This window comes from Chinchilla lanigera, unplaced genomic scaffold, assembly GCF_000276665.1.
Source record: "Chinchilla lanigera isolate Chin_1 unplaced genomic scaffold, ChiLan1.0 scaffold00029, whole genome shotgun sequence".
Taxonomy (NCBI): domain Eukaryota; kingdom Metazoa; phylum Chordata; class Mammalia; order Rodentia; family Chinchillidae; genus Chinchilla; species Chinchilla lanigera.
The window spans coordinates 12,633,276-12,655,642 of NW_004955430.1; positions in this window are offsets into that span (position 1 = coordinate 12,633,276).

Sequence of the window (22,367 nt, forward strand, 5' to 3'; positions counted from 1 at the left end):
GTATTTTATTGCAAAGCATTGAATAAAAGGTATTACAGACTGGAAAAATGGAAACAAGAAATTAACTATAATATAACATTTGCAGATGCTGTCTATGTTTATTTATATGTGTAGGTGTGTATGGATGTGTATGTGTGTGTGTGTGCATGTATGTATATCTCCACATGTTTTTAGAGGTAATGCTTTTGTATTTTATTCTGTTAAGGAGTACTATGTTAAAAGAGCTGCTTCAATTATTTTATTTTCACTGTATTAGACAGTTTCTGGATCAATCAATATCCTTTGTCCAAAATCCCCCATTGAGCCCTACATGTGCAATTGATGATTTTGTCCTTTGTGGTCCTTGAATAAAGTGAAGGCAAATATGTAGAAAGTGCTGCTGGGTGGTTAAGCATTTCTTGTTCCGTAGCTGCTTCTCCAACCTACTAAATGATCAGGAAAATATTTTTTGATTGAATTAACTTTGGAAGCTCAGCTAAGTAGTAACCTCTGTTAATTAGAACAAAATATTACTGCTGTTGTCAAGACTGAGGATCATTTTCTTTTCATGCAAAAGTCTCAAGTAAACTGTATAGGTCTATTTATTTTTTTGCAGTTCATGATGTCAGGGACCCAAGTGTCTTATTCTCATTCTGTCACTGTCTATAAGATATTGTCTTTATCTATTATGACAAACAATATTAAAGTTTATCTGAAATTCTGGTAGCAGGAATGAGGAAAGACCACTTTAGATTGTATCATGGGAGCTGGATACCTTGTTACCACTTTTATCTTGCTAGTTACAATTTTTATAATGCTTCAGCCAATTAAAAGCATGGTTGAGAATGTAAACAATACTTGGGAAGTCATCTTCCTTGCATAAATGGATCCAGTTAGTTTCCACTATAATTTCTGATACATGGCAAAAGTCTAATATCTACTTCACTGTGATTTTAATATTTTTTTACATTCACTGTAGAATCCACCATCAAACAATTTGGGAGTGTGAGAGATGAAGATCACAGCTCATTCTCTGGTAGTTTTCCTAGCTGAAGTAATTGACTTTGATATCCTCTGCTTTCTCAAAATTATTTGTGATTATTACAAGAGTAACATCATTTTAGAATGTTCATGTATCTTTGTCAAGAAAACAATTTCTATCCATGTTCTCTTATTCAGTGATTACATCCAAATAGAACTGATCCTTCTCTTTTCTTTAGTGTTTCTGACTGTTAATTAATTGTCCAGTAGGAACTATGCCAGCTCAGTGAGGCCAGCTGAAGAAAGATCGACATATTACTGGTTGAAAATATGGAGGAATCTTTCTTAAATAAATTTTCATCCATTTTAGTAATTCTTATAACACTTGTCAGATTAAAATACAATATTATTGGCTTCATTTTACATAAGAAGAAATATCAGAAAGATGCTATAGATTGCTAAACACCACAGGTAGGTTTCTAGCAGAACTAGATATCTATGCATCTGAACTAAATTGCACTCCCTTCTTCACTTGCCATATTTCTTTAAATGTGAGAGCATTGAAAGATATTTCAGGCACATCTGGATTTTGTCAGGTCATGACATTACTGGGCTTATTTGGGACTATTTTGTGCTCATTTCATGTAACAAAATGGAATTGAGTTTCCTTCTCTTGTTATTTTGGCTTTAATTTTCACTGGAACATATTCTCTTAGCAGGTGGTGATAATCAGGGAGATGAGCTTTGACTGGACTAGATAGATAGATAGATAGATAGAGAGAGAGATAGATAGATAGGTAGATAGATAGATTACATGTATATGTAAATGATGAATTTATTCTTCCAGGTAAAAGTTAATGTTGATCTCTACTGTAAGATAATAGCATTAGTTATTTTCTTCTACTTCTCATAATTTAACAAATGTCATATTCTTAATGAGTACATATGCTTTATTCCCTGAAGGATAAACATGAATTGTAGCTTCAGTTTCTACTATAACTCAGATGTGAAGGAAAATGGAGTATCTTTGCTTCACATATAATGAATCTTGTGGTTCTCCTAAGTGTGTACTTGATAATTAGTTGGAAAAAGTAATTTTTAATTCTACCCAGATTAAACTCCAATTATGTGATGGATGGTCCAGATCTTCTCAGATAAAGTTGTTGTGATGCTCAGCCAGTCTTTCCCTTTGCTCTCTCTTCTTCCGGAAATAGCTCTAGTTGTAGGATCACTTTGTCTTTAATGGAAATGTTATCCCTTTATTTTCTGTTGGTCTTTTTCAGTGAGTACTAGTTGGCACCTGCAACCTATTGGCCCCCCAGATTCATCTTGGTTTCTATTAGCTTCAGATCTCTCAATCCCCTCCATATATTTCCCTCATCCCACTGCCCTAGTGGTGTTGCTTCAGTGAGTCGGAGTTGCACATTAAAGCCCCTTTCAGCCTGATTGTAGAGTGACTAAAGAGAGTAAAGCATTAAGCTTTTCTCTGCATGACCACTTGCACATCTGTGGCATCAGAACAATAGATGTTGAGGTCTCTTTGTATGGACATTAAAGTTTTCATACTTTCACCATGTATAAGAGGTTATAGCAGAAACTACCAAATTGATCCAGTTTTCTAGGGCATATGACCGCCCTATACTGCCTGCATTCTCAACCATGTTTTTACTTGGTGTGGATGGGGGTAATTTACTTACTCTTCAGGAGAACACCACGAATCAAGTTTTTGCTCTAGTGAATGAAAAAGCAAATATTCGGGAAAGTGCTTAACAAACAGGACCTGTTCTTCAGTCATTCACTTAACATTCTTTCTGTAGTATATTCTTTTTAATTTTTAGTTTTTGGTCTTTTTGTTTTCTTGAGACAGGGTCTTACTATGCTGTTCAGGCTGGCCTTGAACTCACTTTGTAGCACAGGCTGGTCTCAAACTCACAGCCTAATTTTTATACAGGAGAAATGTTTATCCAGATAATTTATTGTTTGTTTTGTTGTTCCATTACTCTGAGTACTTCCACAATCAACAGTTGTGTATATCGTTTATATTTTGTCTTTCAATAGTATATGTTAAAGTATTCTATCCTTTTATAGTAAGACCTGTCTGGCCATTTACACATGAGGAAAAAAATAGTGTCTCCCTGCTGGTAACTAAACTGCATTTTAGTTTCATTTAATTATATTTATTAGATTGTTCTAGAAATCAATTAAAGACAATATCTTGTATTTTTTCCATAGCACAAAAACTTTTACAGTTTTATTGCATGTTTCTAAAGCCAAATTAGAAAAGCTCCTTAAAGAATGTATGGAAAGATCCATCTCATTTCAAAAATAAAAAGAGTCCAAATCATATTGGAATCCATCCATGTTTGCAATATTAGTAGTTTGGCTTTTTTTCCCATAAAGATTGCTCATATTTCTGACTTTCTTCCTCAGATATCGGTGCCTATATATTTTACTACTTCTTGCCTTGAGTACGTGCAAACCCTGGTGCTCTCTCAGAATTATGAGTGAATTTTGAGGCTGGAACCCTTTTGAGACTTTACCAGATGTGTTGAGTTTAGCCTTTAGCAAAATTGTACTAGACCTTCATCAGCATATGTCTCCTTGTCATGGATAGCAGATGAGAGGTTTTCGAACAGCTTGAATTCCAGCCATTCTCACTAAAAGCAGCAAATAATGGTTATTAAGTACTTAATTAGTCAGGGAACATTCCAGATTGGAAGGGATTCAACCACAACTTCACAGAGCAAGTATTTAGCTTCCATCTCTGAGGGAAAAACACTGATCCTTTTGTGAATTATGTAGAAAACCTATTTTATTCTACAAAATATATTCTAAGAATGTGGATATGCTAGAGATAACTTATACTCTCATCTGCAGATAAAATCATGAATGAGTTCTACAGGATTTTCTGTTCATCAGGTGTTAACAAAATTTGGGTGAGGTTGCTGAGTAAATTTATAGAAGGCATTTGTGTCCTGGAAGCAAAACTGACTTGAATGATGGAATACCTTGTACTGCACCAGATCTGGCTCACAACTGTGTGGCCCTTGGTTTTCTTATCTTTTTGACTTTGCTATGTAGATTTAAAGAGAATTCAAGAGTTTTTGTGATGTCACTTGTATTTCTGTAGACTTCAATTCTTTTTTTCATTGTGTTCTACCCATGGACCCTTAAAGCAATATCTGTGGCAATATGAAAAAAGAACCATGTATACAGATTTAAGCACAGAACTCAGAAGCTTTTCAAACACAGTTTCAATTTAATCATTTTAAATATAATTTAAACTATTATCATCATACATAGTACAACTTTATCTTCTTCACAGACAGAATGGATTCATGTCTAAGTACTTATTAGCTGGTAGTCATGTGATAATTTCATTATGTTTTAAATACCCCAAGGTCAACCCCCATAGGCAGAGCCACTGGTAATGCCGTTCATTCAGCATTTTCAACCCCTCTACGAATCTTAATTCAACCATATTTAATGCACACTTTTCTTGGCTTATTTTTTTCCTGCAAAGAATACACAGTATCCTCAATTCTGGTCCTATTGTGTCTCTTTTTTAAAGGCTTAAAATTTTTATATGGTTGCTCTTGAGTTTACTATTGTATCCTTTTTAAAAAGAAAAACCTGATTATTCTGAATTTTCACTTTTTGTCTGCCAGTATTTTACTGGGCTTTTGTATATAGTTGTTCCTCAGAAGTTTTTAATAGAGGATTATGACATTAATTGGTGTTTTCATTCAGAGACACTGACTCGTGCTAATAACACTCACAAAATTCTCACAAAGATAAAGTCATTTAATTAAATTACAATGGAAACCAGAATAGTCAGGCAGATCAGAAATACATGGCATGTTAACCAATACATATTTTCCCCTTGTGGGCAATTTATGAGATACCAAGTTATTAGCATAAAACTTGGACAGTACTTCATAACTCTGAGTGTTTGGACCATAAGTCTAAATATTTTATGCTATTGAAATTTCTCAAGTCTTGGTAAACTTACATTCATATAATGCCAGAAAACTGAGGAGACAAACTCTACATTATCTACCTCAGTATTGTCTAATAGTAGTGTCATGAAAAGCACACAATTTAAAATTTTCTAGTAGCCATAAAAAAGTAAAATGAGATAGATGAAATATATTTTAATAATATAGTTTATTTAATTCAAAATATCTAAAATATTCCAGAAAGTAATTAATATTGGTGAAACATTGTCCATTTTATATTTCTTAAGCCATGTCTCTGAAAGCTGGTAAGTATTTTATACTCCTAGGACAGTGGGGGCAATCCTGTGGCACGGTGCTGCAGTGGACTGTTCATTGTCATTGGAAGTTGTAAAGGATGTGCCTTCACTGTCTAGGACATTTCATTTCAGAATGGCTACGTTTCAATTGCTAATTACCTGTAGGTGGCCAGTGGCTATTATACTGTTGATTTGGCCTGCGTATTCTTTAGTCTTTCTTACGGTTTTATTAAAAAATCAATTAAGTTATGCCAACATTATTTCTTTTATTAAAAAGAATAAGGTTAATTAGAATAGATATTATATAATGGAAAATATAATAATGCATTTGTTTAGAAGTGACTATGTAAAGATATTTGTTCTGAGTCATGTTGCAAAATTTATTTTTTGCTGTGGATAAGATTTAAGAATGCATCCTCTGTACATTAACCCAATTTATTCTCTTGACAGGTTATTCCACAGACAGCCTACATTCTTTTTATCTATTTCTCTAATGATAAACATTTATTATAAATTGTTCTTTTTTTTACACAGAGATTGCTGCAAAGAATTTGTCTCATATATTTGTCTAGTAATTTATAGGGAGTGTGCACCTTCAAGGATTATTTGATATAAATGTTAAGGTGTGTGGGTTTTTAGTGTGTTTTGATATCATTAAAATGCAATAGCAGTTTGTAAGAATTTGCATTTTAATCTGTCCTTACCAACACTTGATAGTTTGAAAGTTTTTGATTTTATAAATCTAACTAGTAAAATCATGTCTTGTTTTAATTTGCATTTTTCCCATGAAGATTTTATTAGAGCAACCTTACTTTTACTTAATTTTATTAAGTTATGAAAATAGTTAAGGTCATATGAGGACTGCTACACATATTCTGGTGTATAATCATAAGTATATTGACCACTTCTAGTACTCCTTTTGCTCTCCCTGACAACAATCATGTCCAACTCATTCCATGCTTATTTTGATATTAGATATTTTTTATTAGATATTTTCATATATCTAAGTGTACTTTAGTTAAACTCTTCAAATAAGATTTACCTCTTCTCCCACCTCCCAGTGTCACATCCTTTTCATCTTTTCATCCTCTCAATATCCTAATTTTTAATAGATCAATATCTAGAAGTGATTACTTTTTTTGCATTTTTAAAATTACGGTATAAGCACTATTTGAGGCTGAGTCATCTAATGTGATACCTTTTTTTCTGCATACTTTCCTTTGCCACAAAGTTTAAAATATTACTGTCTTTTTTCCATTGATTTCAAATTTACATATTTACTAATTCAGCTTAAACTCTCCAAAGATTGTCTATATAACAAGTCTTTTGGATGCATCAGGGATTTTCTCAAATTCTTCTGAGAAATCTTTCCTACAGTCCTTTGACGTATGCTGCTATTGACTGTCTGTCACATCTCACGGGGCCTTAGTTTGCATCCTGAGAAATTTTTTAATCTTCTGTCACTTGGTTGTAACTGTCTTCTTGGGTGTCCTCTTTCTGACTTATTCCTGAATTTTTACGTTTCGAGTTTCTTTTTAAGAAATGACGAATGGAAGGAAAATTTTTGAGAATTTACAGATCAAAATATCATTTAGTTATATTGATAACGTTGTTGGGTACAAAATTCATTGTAGGAATGCATTTTTCTTTCAGTAATTAGAAGGCATTACTTCATTGCCTCCAGAATTCTATTATTTCTGCAGAGAATTTCAAAGCTATTTTGATGACAGATTGTGATTTTTAAAAAAAATTTCTTCTGCTTTGGTTTTCAATTGTTTTCTGTTACAAAACTCTTACTTGAATCAAAATAAACTTCTCTTTCCCAAGTTGCAGATACATTTCCAGTTTTCTTGTTGTTTTTCTCCTGAGTTCCATCCCTTGACTTTGTTTGACTTTGTTAGAGAGTTCAGTTTTATTTTGAATTTTCATTTCTTTTATAATTTTAAAATCCACCGGCTCTGTACTCTGTACATTTTATGGTTAAAATATTTTTACACACACACACACACATACACACACACTCACACACACATGCCTACTTTTGTTACTTTTCACTCAGAAATTCATTTCTATGATTCATTTGTTATTATATGTTCATGCACATGGCATCACACTCACTACCTAGTTTATCCTATTGGTTGTAAACATGTTAAAAGTGATCATTTTCTTTGTAATTTATGATATGTTTTATCATTTAGAAATGTTAGATTTTAGGTAATGAAGTTCCTTTTCTTTCTCTTATGTTTACACTGTGTTTTATTTAGATTAAAAACAAAACAAACCTTTGTTTAAGAGACTATTCTCAGCATAAGGGAGATGATATAAATGATATAAACAAACTGTTTAATGATATAAACAAACTGTTCCAGTCTCTTCAAAGTTTATGTGTTGAAATTTTAATCCACAATGTGATGATTTGGTGAAACTTGTGAGGATTTTTCCCTCACAAATCAAGTTAGTGCCCTCATAAAAGAGGCCTGAGAGGGCTCCCTCTTCTTACCACGGGAAGACCAGTGAGGAGGCGTCATGTGTGAACTCAAAGCCTTCCTTCAACCAACACCTCATGCGCCACACTTTGTCTCTGACTTCTAGCCTTTAGAACTGTGAGAAATGAATGTCTGTTAGACATGATACCCAGTCTGTAATATTTTGTTATAGCAGCCTGAATCTTCTCAGTATAAGATAAGCATATATTTGGATCTAATTTCTTCTAGTGAATTTACAGTTAGTCTCTAATATACCTGGAATTTATTTCTAAACAGATAATATCTGGACAAAGATTTGAATAGCCTTAACTTAGATGTCATTATCCTTGAATTACTTATGGGATAGACCATCTTTTCCCCATGGTATATAATGCTACTTGTCCAAAGCCAAATATCTAAAATCATTTCTTTAAATATAGGATCTTTATCATGATCTTTTGACCTGTTCATTTCTTCATCTATACAAACCTTATTACTATTTAATTTTATTAAAAACTTTCACAGTATCAGGATAAATATATACTTTATCATGTTAAAAATTGCACAGTTACATTAATATTTCTATTTTAAACTAAATGTTTACAATTATATATTATATTTTTACATATTTTATATTATTATTACTAATGTTCTCATTGTTGACTTGAATTTTCTTACCCTGTATTTTGAATTTTTGCTTTTTTGTTGAGGGAAGCCATTGGTTTATAAATTTCCTTTACTGGGTTATTTTTGTTTTGTTTGCACACAATGGTATTTTTTTCAGTATTATAAAATAATCTAAATATTTAGGAGTGTTTTTCCTTAAATTTGTTATGTTACCCATAAAATCATCTGAGTATGTTCATTTCTGATTGTTTTTGAATATCTTTTCAATAAATTTTTAGAGTTTTTTTTATTTCGACTTGAACCAATTTTGAGAATTGCTTTTATAGTCAATTTCTATGTTGTCTATGTTATCAAATTATTTGTATAAACTTGTATAAGTATTTAATTGCCTCAATGCCTACCATGACATCTGTATGTTTTCTTAGTAATTTACCTGGCAGAATATTATTGTTCATTATTTTTATGTGGGTTTTTTTTTTTTTCACAATTAACATGTCTTAAACATGTTAGGGAAGTATTCTACCACTGAGCTGTATTTCTAGCCTTAGTTTATTGATATTTTGAAAATTTTTGATTTTTAACCTTATTTTTTATCAGCTGCTAGATGGTACAAATAAGATTGATACAAATAAGATTAATTACAATTAATAAAAATCAGAAAACAACATGAGTGTCATAAAAATGTGTTTACAAAAATAAAACCCTAAAATTTTTTAAGTATAAGGAGTGAATTTAACAAACAGATGAGCTAGGCATATAAAACCCCAAATAGTTATGATCAGAGGAGAACTTCTCCATGATGCATCTTGCCAAAATCCCAGAAGTCCCACACACGGACAGAATCTCAGAAACTATTAAAGAAAAGCAAATGATTACTTATAAAGATACACTCATATTATGGTTTGTATCTAGATGTTCCCCTGAAGCCTCCTGTACTCACAGGTATGGCTTTTTGGAGGTGGCTGGGTCTAGGGTTAATACTGGGATTATGGGTGTGTGATAAATAAGTGGGTTTAGTGTTGTTCTGGATGTGGATAATGAAGACCCTGGGTTTCAGTGGCACCCATCAATAGTCTTATAGCCTGCATGGAATATAAAAGGGGGGAGAGAAAGCAGGCTTGCTGCTTGCTGCTCATTGCTATTGCCTCCTGCCTGCTCTACTATTAACTATTTCTCTTTTGTTTTGTTTTGTTTTTTTTTTTTTTTTTGGTTTTTCTCTGGTACCGGGAACCGAACTCATGACCTTGTGCTTGCCAGGCAGGCACTTTTGCTATTAACTATTTCTCCTCTGCAATCTCCCTCTGCCATGCCACCCTTCCTTGGAGCCAGCTGACTATGGACTGAAACTTCTACAAACCATGAGCTGAAATAAACCTTTTTTTCCTTTAACTTTGCGGGGTGGGTATTTTATCTCAGCAAAATGAGAGAAATAACTAGGACCAAAGGTGAAAAGGACAGCATTCATGGGGTACAAGGAACACCACTGTTTTCTTCACTTACTTGAATTTGTTAAGTATCCATTTTTTATTGGTATTTCATGGTGATTATATTTTCTCAAATACTTGCTGGTGTTTTTGTGTTTTAGATTGTTTGTGCTATGTTTTAGTTTTATTAAAAGAATAGAGTATTTTGTTGTTTGTCATGCTTTAGATAACTAATATTCAAAGCTGGGCCACTGTCTTCCTCTTGAAGGAAAGCATTTGTCTGCAGACACACCCACCTGGAACTTTTCCTGGTTGCTGTTGACCTGATCAAAGTGGGAAGTGGCATGGAAAAGTTGAACATATGAATGCTACCGCTGAGATCCTCAGATTAAATCCTTTTACTTGCTACAGGGCCATCTTTAAACACATGACTTCTTGGGTGCTCTTTTACCTGTTCTAGCAATCATCCTCTGGGCTGAATTTTTCTCTATTTTCTCTTCCTAACCTTCCTATATGGAGTTTAATGAGGGTCTTTTGTTTTTCAATGAGTTCATTAGTGTAATTATTCATTTGTATATATTTTTCTGCCATTTTTAGTGATTTGGTTTGGGAATAGGGGCCTGAAGTATATGCTAATTCTTCTCCCTTGATCTGCCATATATTTAAAAGGTGTTTTTGCCCATAATGTACTAATATCTCAGGATGCATTTTTCACATAAATGAAAAATGATGTAATAATTTGATTTCTAAATCACCTCTTAGAAAACCCACAATGTTACCCAACACAAGTTGTAAGTACACTTTGTGTAAAAGATTATACCTCTTTTAATAGAAAATTCTGTTAATAGAAAATGATAATATTTATTACCACATTATTTTTGTCATTAATTTGTGTTAGTTTTTCTATGGCTACACATTAGAGTTTGCCTCATTTTCCATAAACGAAAGTTCAAAATGAGTTAAACTTTGCACATTGTAGATGTTACAAATAAGTAAAATTTCCCAAACAAATCTCATCTATCCAGACCAATTATAGCAACTTCCTGGCATCATAGTTATTTCATAAAGTAACAGCAATGTAGGGCCAAAACGTTGGAAAGATACAGTATCTAATCTAGGACATTATCTCTAAAGCCCATGAAAGATTTCATCACAGGCTAGCACTCAGTCAGAGAAGGTATTTGATTTAGGACTCATGAGTCCTTTTCCAGAGACAAATTATGGCTTGAGGTTATTCCCATTCAGAAGCATCCCATTTTACTTTACCATCTTCTTTCCCAGAGGACCCACACTGGCCTTGCTGTTAGGTGGGAAATGTTGCCTTAGTTGATTTCCTCTGGAGCTAGCATTTCCTCAAAGTATAATTATATCTCTCACACAGGTTTGTGCTAAATTTTTCTAGCAAAAGCCACAGAAACAACCCCTTCACTCCCTGTTGAGAGTTACAGCCCTCACTATTTTTAGCAGCAATTATTTTCCTTGGACCAATTATTTTCCATAGTCCTTGAGATGTTAACAGACTCCCACTATTGCCTACTTTGCATTACTTCATTATATCTTGTTTGTTTTTCTTTACCCTACTTACAACTGTAAAAACAATCTATTCATTGAATACTCTCTTTAATAAATGAATCACCTTTTTGAATGTGCTATCTGCCTTTGGCCAGGCCTGCAGGTGTACAGCAAGAGCACCCACAAAATGTCAACAATTAGAAGAAAATGAAGGAAAAAATCAGACATGCCAAAAAGGCATGAAGACAAAACCAACATGTGGATAGAGAGACTCAAATAAAGCTTCCTCAAAAATAACTTGCTCTAAATGTTATAAAAGGCAGGCTAACAAAGGTTCTAATTAGTCAGAGTTATGACTCCAATCTAAAGACTTGATAATGTTAACCAAATATTTCTCCTTTAACTTCTCCCAATAATAACTTTTCAGTTGATCAAAACTGCTGTTTGGTGACAATCTCTTTTTGCCTTACCTTATACATCTGTGTTTTCATGTCTGATGAAAGCCCAGAAGCCTACTCCCAAGAACAGATATCAAGAATTCCATAGCATGCTTAGTTATTTGTTTCCTGTGAATATTATACATAGAAAATTCTGAACATAGTGACACCTGTTCCACACTCACATCCTATCTCATTTGGAAAGAAATGACAGGCAATCACAGGGAGAAGGGAAGCAGAGGGCCGGAGGGCTCAGAGCTAGGGACTGAGTACTAGATCTGAGAATTTGCTATGAAGCTACAAGTTTCAAAGTCCTTTCTAGATACTAGCACGAGTAAAACACATTGACTTCAGTCTAACCCTAACAGCATGGAAGTGAAACAGCAGTAAACACTAAGACATCACTGTTTCAGGCAGGGGTTACAATCAAGGGCAACAAGGGGGCATGAATAAGGGAAGGGAAAGTAAAAAAGTAGAAAGAAAAACAAAACTTGCTAAGCCAAGTCCTCAGTAATAAACCAAAGGCTGTCCACACCATCCTATGTGGTTCTGAATTCTTTAAAAACAAGGCTCTTTCTTTTAATATGGAAACTGCTTGATCCTGTTGTACTTGATAATTTAGGCAAGCTCAGAGGCAATGTGAAATTAAAGAAGGAATAGAGAAAAGAAGGGAGCAGGACGTGAGAGAGGTCTGTCACCTCTTAATAAACCCCAGGAAATATAGCAACTCTGCTCAGCAAGATTTTACTATTTGAGATTACCGTGGTATGTTCAACTCAGAACAGACTCAAAACACTAGCTTCTTTGCTGAGATTGGCTCTTTCCGATACACCTTGGATTTTTAGTGATTCCTCAGTCTTCCACAATGAAATACTAATGAAAATTATGAAACTTAATTTTAATATTAAGTGCATAATTTGTGATTATTTCTGTTTGCCTTCTCCACTCTGTACATAGAGACTCATCGTGAGAGATATTAATCATAAAATGGAGGTCATAATTTACTATTAATAAAGTATTCATCTATCTATTCATAATAATAAAGGCTCAAACAAGGAAGAGTGGCTATGCAGGCTGTGTATCTTCACTGTACCTGGTAGGATACCTGGCTAGCATGTCAATAGGTTCCACTTGGTCTGTTTTTCTTACTTTGGCACTCACATCCCAGGGACCTTTTAGACCTGGGCATTCTGGGATGGTCAGTCATTTTACCTAACAGGAAATTAATCTTCTTCTTGTATATTAGACAGGAAAAAAGCGACATTAAATCCAGAATATCCTCCTTCAACAAAAACAATGACCATCATTTCTCAATGAAAGTGGAAGTTTCACCTAAGCTAAATTTGGGGGACCTCTTCTCTACCAAGCACAAATCTGAATGAGAGATCTCATTGTACTCTGAGGAAAGGCCAATTTCACAAGAAAGAAATTAAAGCAGGTTTTTTTTTCCTAGCAAGAAGAACTGTAAAAGTACGAAGCAGTTGAGTAACAGCCTTAGATGCCACAAAAAGAATTATAGCTTTAAAGTACTGAAGAAAAGAACTTTGATCTGTATTTAAAAACAAGTCAAATCTTCACTTAAATCTGATGGCATATTGTTTTTTTTTCTTTATAATAAAAAAATCTGATGGCATAATTAAAATAGTGTTAAGTGCACTATACCTCAGAATATTTGCTACTCTGATATCAAATGGGAAGCACTCCAGGGAGGAAATCTCAAATAAGAAGGCAAAAATTTCTGAGAAAGACTGTAAGATGTACAGGTAGTAAAGATTATCCAGTCACATAGATAAATATGTGCATAATGATATGATGGAAAGAAAAAGGAAAGAAAGGAGCATAGAATTAAATCTAGACATGGCCAACATCTTCTGAACAGGATCCAAGGGCCATGAGATCATCTGACCATTTGTATTTTTATCAGAGGTGATTTCTGTATTGATAAGTTTGAGAGTACAGTAGGAGGTACTTGTGAATCTTTAAGTATAACTACTCTAAGAAGAAAGAAACATTGTATAATTTTTCAGTAAGTAAAAGGAAAAAGATAATGTAAGGAGGAACAAAAAGATACAGGGAAAACATCACTGGATGGAAAGCATGAAATGGACAGTAACGTTACCTATATGTCCTATTATAAAAGCAATTGAAAGTAATAAAAAATGAATTGTATGTATCAATTATGATACATACATATTTTTCTTGATTGAAAAAGATATTAAGATATGCTGCCCACATGACATCTACTTAATAACATGAATACAAAACTGAAAAATAAAAGTAGAGAAGAGAAGTTCACTAGGAAAAAAGAAATGAAAGGAAAGTTAATGATTAATTGTTAGTGGAGATGAGGGAAATCAATCTTTTTGTTTGTAAAGTGTTTGTAATTTTAGATAGTCTGGGAGAAAACTATCTGGGGTAAAAGACACTAAATGTCTCTCACATCCTCATTTATGAGACTGGATTCCTTATAGACTCTGATAACTAAAGGATATACATTTTAGACAGCCCTTTCCCTGTACAGTCTATACTTTATTTATAAACCAAAAATTTGCTTTACAAAATGGCCCTATTAACTGTGACAATTTGTATTCTCTAGAAAAATTTTTAGTAGCATTTTTAATAGCATTAATAAATAAAGCATATCAATGTATTAAAAATTTTTGGATTTTAATATTATCATTACATTTTTTGATTGCTCTAATTGCCATTATTTCTTATACTTGCACACAAACATGAAGCTATTTTGAAAGTCTTCTTAATAATACATCTACTGTACAAGTGGCCAGTTTTGTTGATTTATTTATCCATGGATGGATTCTCTCAAACAATACCAAAATACTCACAGTTGTAACAAAATAGACACTATTTCGCTCTCACAGAGCTTGCAATTTAAAGGAACAAGACATTAAACTAATAATAAAAAACAGAGTTGCACATTGCAGTAGAGCCAAAGAGAAGAATGATGTATGTGATGCAAGTTACAGCATAGGGAGTTAGATTACACAGAGGATATGTGTGTGCACATGTGTTTATGTGGTGACCATAATAGCACTCCTTTAGTGATCATATTTAAATTGAGTTTGCAAGGCGTGGCAGAGTGTCTCTATGTGAGGAAAGATAAAGAATGTTCCTCACTTGTGGACCAGCATGGTGAAAGCCTCTTAGATGTTATGGTTTAGATCAAAAATCTACAACAAAAATTTCACCTGTTCAGAAATGGGGCTTTGCAAAGTAATTGGGTCACGGAATTTCCACTCACATCAGTGGATTAATCTGTGATGAGTCCATAGTTGAATGTGTTTAGAAGGTGGTACCTGGTTGGAGAATGTGGGTCATGGAATATCTTCTGAAGAACTTTTTCTCTCTCTCTCTCTCTCTGCTATCTCTCTCTGCTGTCTCTCTTTGTTGTCTCTGCTTCCTGGCTGTCATGGGATACTTTTCTCTGTCATACCCTTCCATATGCTGTTTCTGCCTCAGAGCCACTGATTGTGGACTGAACCCTCTGAAACTCTGAGCCAGAATAAAGTGTGGATGTCAGACATTTCATCCCATAAACTTGAAAGTGAGCTAAGACAATTGGGAAAGAGTTTGATTATTTAATAAAACAGAACAGAGATCAGAAAGATTGGAACACAGCAAGTAAGAGCGGCACAGGTTGTGGGAAAGTTACATCAAACACATTGCAAAGGCCTGAAAACCATGCTAAGAATTTAAGTCTTCTGTTGTAAATAAAATTGAAGACTGTGGTGGGGTCTGAAAATTGGACAGAGACAAGATCAGATGCGTATAGTAAGGAGAACATTCTGACCATGGGGACAATTACAGAAAAAACATATATGAACAAAAATGCAGTTAGAAAAATAATATCATTGAAATGATGGTGGTTTAAATTAGGAGGGAGGCATAGAGCTGGAGCCAGCTTGATGGATTAAGATACGTTTTGGAGTTAGAGTTTACTAATATTGATGATGGTGCATGTGATGAGTTTAAGATTCTGACAGGACAGATAAAAGTAGTAAGATAAAAATATTTTAAACAGGTACAGTTTGGGGAAGGAGAAAAAAAGGGTACATTTGGTTTTAAATGCCTTTAAAACTACCAAGTGGAATTTCAATTAGAGGGCTGAGATGTATGAGAGTGGAGGTCAGGTTTGGGTAGTGAGACCACCTGCAAGTCTTTGGTATATACTTGATAAGTAGAACATTAACAGAAATGAGGTAATTTAGAAAAGAGTTTAGAGTGACAAAAGGGAGACACCACTGGGGAGCTCGAACACATAGATGCATCTCAGAGACATAAAGGAGGAGTTAGAAAAAAGGAAGAAAACTTGGAGAATTTGGTTTTCTTTTTTTTTAAAGAGTGAACTATATTTATTGAGGGAAAGAAAGCTTCTGTCTGAGAGAGAGACAGAAGGGGGCCCAGGTGGGTTGCCCAGGGAACCTCTCTTCCAGGGATTTTTATAGAGCAAAACCAAGGGATGAGGTGGTCCAAGGGGGAAAACAGGGGAACTCACTAGACAGGCATGAGATGGGACAAAACTATGGTCAGCGAATAAAATTACAAGTATAATTGTTCAGATAAAATTGATTAAATTGGGATCGAGTGGGGAAGTGAGTCAGGTAGCAAGAGGGCATGAATACAGAACAGGGGCTTTTCCTGTAGGGGGTCAGGTTAGGGACTCTTTCTGGGTTTTTCAAGGTGATTGCTACCTATTTAGAATATCAATCCCCAATGTCCATCCCTAGGGAGGTATCTCAGTGCTTTTGTCTTATCTTTTGTCTTGAGGTCTGGCCCACAGCATGAGTGCCTGTCTCTCCCACAGTTGCAAGTTATCTTGTCTTCCACACTGGCTCCTTCAAGGGCCTGGCCCTGTCTAACTGTCTATAATATTTCTGTATAACTCAGTTGTCTACAACATTCCCCCATCTGAAGAAGTAACCTGAACTGACGTGAGGGAATAATGGGCGATGACCACTCTGGTTTCTTTAGGCTGAAGGGGGTCATAGTTGTTGATAGGCAGTCAGAGATACTCTCCAGAGGGTCTATCTAAAGGTCTTTGATAAACACTAGACATTTTTATCATAGGTAGATGTCTTGGTTACTTTTCCCTCCTTGCTGAGACAAAATACCCAACGCCCAAAATGAAGGAAGGAAAGGTTTATTTAGCTTACAGTTTGTGGAGGTTTCAGTCCATACTTGGCTGGCTCTGAGGCAGAAGACAGCAAAGCAACAAGAGCAAAGGGGGGAACGGCAGCCGAACAGCAAAGCAGCCAGAGCAAAAGGGCAGAATGGCACCAAGCAGCTTCTTTTTCTGCCTTACTTTGTAAACAGGCTACCCCCACCTAAGGGGCGTGTAGCTCTCACATAATCTCCATGCCCTCCCCTTCCACAGGCTCAGGATGTATACAAAGTAAGCACCCTGGCTTCCTGCTGAGTTACTTAGCCAAACCTCTAGACTCCCCAAGTTGACACAATGTATCAACCATAACAGTAGACATGTAGCTTTAAGTCTGGAAGAGACAATGCCAAAGAAATAGTTAAGTATGTATGGGCCACATAATAAGATCAACAGTACAATTATGAATACAGTCAACAAAGATTTTTACCAAGAGAAACCAGTAATGGTTTCCCATAAAGAGGATAAGGATAAGGTCCAGGGAATTTCTAAGTCTGACATGCCATTGATCTGTCATCTAATATCTTTAACAGCTATTGGGATATTAGCAGAAGAATCAGGAATGTACACACAATATTTAGTTTTTACAATTGTACAACTATCCCCCTGTGTTGCTGTTAGAATGTCTAATGCCATCTGATTTTGGAGGATGACCTGATTTATTAATTTTAATTTTTCATTTGGTAAAGAGACCAGCTGTGGTTTCACTTAAGGCACCACAAGTTTATGTGTTATATAATCCTCTCTCCAGACAAGATCTGGTGGATCCCAGTAAAAGGAATCTACAAGTAATCTAGCACATTTATTATGGGTTTTATCTGTATGGTTACTTGGGGTCTGGTATCCTCTAGGCAAGAACAAATTTTCTGAGAAACTAGAGCATGTAAAATCAAAGCATGAGCATTAGAGCTGACAGGTAAGTTTAGAAACTGTTTTTAAAAGATAACTAGTGTAAACCACTGGCTCTTAGACCCCTGTACTGATAGGGTCTAACATTTTGTCATAAGTCCCTCTAGCTTTAGTTATAACTATCTCTAAAATTTTGTCATAAGTCCTTCTAGTTTTAGCTATAATTATCTCTAAAATTTTTATGAAAACCAGATTAACAACTCATTCTGACCAATGAAAAACTCTTATTTTGTACATGAACAATATGTACTACATTTGTAAAACCACTTCTCAGCATCATTTTGATTAGTTGGCAAGTTGGATATACTTGTTACAGTATTTAGACAGGTTAGAATCTCTGCAGAAGGAGAGCTGGGTTTTTAGGCATCACTAAAAGGAATGGGTGAAGAGAAAATTATCGCAGTTACAGCCTAAGTGAGATTTATTTTCCAGTCTTTACTGAAGTATGAAGATTGGAAGGAAGGTCAAGCTTGGAGAAGAACAAAGACACCTCTGCCAATGTTCAGTAATAGGTTTGTTTTTTTTTCTCTAGTCATGGTAACTCAGGCGCCCTCCGTGGAGATGACAGGTGGAGATGACAGGTAGAGATGACAGTTCAGCCAGAGGGAAGAGGCAGTCCTGGGCCCTTTAATGTTTCTAGACCACCTGGGAAGATGAATCTGAGCTCTGGAGCCACTACCTCAAAGTGCAGTCTCACTTCCAGTGGCTACCTTGGCAGTCAGGGCCTGGTTTAGGGCCTCTGAGAGACAGTCCCTTTTAAGGAGCCCTGGCGTTTGACAGTGGTAGCAGATGAACTCAGTTACTGAGCTTTTCTTAGAGGTCCAAGAATCAGACAGGGTCTGTTTTTTTGAGACCACAATAAAGGCAACCACCTTTGATCTCTTTTATTTTTTCCTTGGTTTTCTCCCAATCCTGATTATAGAATACTAAGGAGGCAGTATTTACTCCAGTATCAAGTGAGCTTTGGAGCAAAGGAAATCTTTTGTAGCTCTTTTTAATATCTGGGGCTGACTGAGTAATGAACTTATCTTTAAGAATAATTTGTCCTTCTACTGAATTAGGATCTAGGGAAATATGTTTCATCAGGGCCTCTAGGAAATGTTCAAAGAAAGCAGAGGGGTTTTCATCTTTCTCCTGGTAGATTGTTGAAAGTTTAAAATAACTAGAAGGCTTGGTTTTTATCCTTCTTAGACCTTTAAGAATATACACTTGAAAATGTCTCCTGCTCCAATCTCCTCCCTGGCTGTTAGGCCAGCAGGGGTGTTGGGTAGGGACTGCTTGGGCTCCATTGGGAACTGGTTGTTCCCCTGGCCATCTATCTTCTGGTTGTTTAAAATTAACAGTATGATATTCAACCTCAAATATACAAGCAGCTTCTAATGCTGTTTGTCTCTCATTAGAAGTCAATGTTTGATTTAAGATTAACATTGTATCTTTCCAGCCTAGCTTATAGGTCTGAGTAAATCCTCTAAAGACATCAATGTACTGATCAGGGTCATCTGAAAATTTTCCTAATTCTAGCTTGATCTGCTTTAAGTCACTGAGAGAAAGAGACATATGAACATAGATAGTTTCATATGGATCATAATTATACCTTGAGCATAAATATGAATTATTTCTTAATGTAAAGAAGTTTTGAACATAACACAATTCTGACCATTTTTTTCCCTCCTTTTTAGTGGTAAAATAGCATATACTACTTCCCTCTGCATTCTATTTTGGCTCTAGTGGGTAGGTATGAGAAATGCACATGCAAAAAATAGTAAACGGTTCTTTTTCATCATGCAAGGGTCAAACATCTCCCAATGCTTAATGATGCACTCTAAAGCAGTAAGGTACTTCAGCTGTGAGTATCCCATGTCTCCATCCAATGATCTCGGTGGAAGACCTCCAAATGATATAGGGGAAAGAAACTCTCAGTGTGAAAGATATCTGGGATGAGTTTGTGTTCTCTAAAATTGAAGAATGAATTTTAGGAACGACGGAGGTTAACAGCAGAATATATTTACTGAGGGAGAAAAAACTTCTGTCCGAGAGGGACACAGAAGGGGGCTCAAGTGGGTTGCCCAAGAATGTGGTTTTCTTAAGTCAAGAGGAGGAAATGTTTCAAGAGGAACGGAGGAGCCTTGGTCCTGTGTCATTTAACTGAGAGGCTGAGCAAAGATGAGTCTCAGAAAATAGCTTTGCAATGTACAGACAGGAGGTCATTGATGACTGCTCCAATTACTCATTAATAAAACCACTATGTTATTGTGTCTCTGGATTTTGTGAACCAGGTGGGGCACCGTGGAGATATTCATCTTTGTTTCATGAGATTTGGTGGCTTCTCTAGAATACCTACAGCCTAGGAATGATCCCATGGGTAAAGTATGGGATCATCTGCAGCTTTGCATGCTAATATATGTGGGGATGGGGACTGAGATAGAATGACTGACCCTAGTAATTACACATGTCCATTCTTTGCATCTTGGCCTGGCTTCCTCAGTATGGCAATTTTAAAGGTAAATAAATATTTTTCATCTTATTTTAAGGATTCCAACTATATGATTTCTGAAAGCAAGATAGAACCTTAACCTGGTATCACCTAGTCTTGAAAGTTGGCATGTTTTACTGGCTATAAGTGAGTCGTGAGCCTGATTAGATTCAAGAGGAGAAGAGATAGATCACATTTCACTACTTGGGGGGATGTCAGGAAATTTGTGGACATATTTTAAGACTATCATAAGGACTTTAATTGCATTCTCAGTGAGCGGGATGACACCCACTGAAGGAGATTTCAGGGTGAGTAGAAAGTAAGCAGAGATTAATTCTAGCATGAAAGTCAGCCAACAAACAAAGAACCAAACAAGATTTTTTTCAGTCTGTTACAGAGAGGACATGGAGCATACTGAGGGATTTTAATATATCTCAGAATTTAGACAGCCTATTAGCGTCTGCATTTGGAAGCCATAACTGCACACTCAGCTTCTGAATCAAGCATTTCAAAATATCTGCTGAGTATTGTTTTTCTTTATAAGTCAAGCTAAAAACTCCTGGAATAGAAGCAGAAGGAACTGTCTCACCCATTTAAAAGATGGGGCATAAGGGATAAAGAAGGTCAATACTATATATGTGTATGATTTCTTTTGAAGGCTTTGGCAGCATCAAAGATAAAAGCAATATTTGTGTTTAGTCTGTTTGGTCCTTACATGTAAAGGTAATGAAATCCCACTTTCACAAAAAGTATTGTTCCAGCTTCCTCAACAAATTTGAGTTCTATTCCAACTTTAAATTCACTTTTATTTTAATAACCCAAATTTACTTTAATAACTCAAATAAGTTAAATATGAATGCAAAAATATGCATTCATATGTATTTAGATATCATCAAATGGCATAGCTTTAAACATTCAGCTACTATTACATCTTAAAAAAATAAATTTGAAGTATAATAATTCTGACGTTTTTAAAACTCAGCAGTTATTTTTCTCTTCCATTGTTTACTTGAAGCTTCTGAAACTCAGTTATGTAGGGAAATTTCTTCTGCTTATTTGCTATAAAATTTATCACAAACTAATATTCAACTACTGAGGCATTAGCTAAAATTTAGATCTTGATCATTCCTAGTGTATTTGTTATGCAGTCATTTGTTCATTCATTCAATAGTTATAAATTGCATACAGTGTATTTAATTTTTATGAGTTATCTTTTCCCCTACTTTTCAAAGAAAAAACTTTTAAATTTTAAAAATGCTTTATATGTAACAGAAAAATTATGAAGGAACACAACTGCATCCAGTTTTCCTATCATTAGCATTTTACATTAGTAAGACCCATTTCTCACAAATAAATAACCAATATTGATACCATTAATTCAAGTCTATGCTTTGTTAAGATTTCCTGGGTATTTACCTAATATAATTTTTCTGACCCAGTACACTACATTACCTTCAGTTTCCATGTCCCCTTAAGCTTCTGTATACCAGTGTCTTATCCTTGTTACTCTTTTTTTTTTTTTTGGTTTTTTTTTTTCTGGTACCGGGACTTGAACCCACGACCTTGCGCTGGCCAGGCAGGCTCTGTGCCGCTGAGCTAAATCCCCAGCCCCTTTACTTGTTACTCTTAAAGACCTAGCTTCTCTTGTGGGGTGGTCAAATAGCACATAGAGTGTCCTTCACTTTGGACTTATCTGATGTGTTTCTAACGATTACACTGAAGTTACGGGTTCTTGTGGCAAGAAAATCATTGTTACCACATCCTACCAGTGGTTTATACTATCAACATCACACCGCCGATGAAGTTAAACTCGACCGCATGGCTAAGGTATTGATCCACAGGTTTCTTTAACACTCTACAGTTACTGTTTACAGTTACTCTTTTGTATACCGTACTCTTTGGAAGAAAATCACTACATGCATCCCAAGCTTAAGGATGGAAGTTATGGCCCACATCCTTTGTGAGGCAATATCTACCTAAATCTTATCCCTGCTTGTTGTTGCTGTTGAAATAAGTTTGATTAAAAAATTAGATAATTTGTCTAAAGCACTTAGTAGTATGACTGTCACATAGTAGGTGCTCAATAAAATTTACATCTTACCTCCCTCAAGAAACTTAGAATACAATAG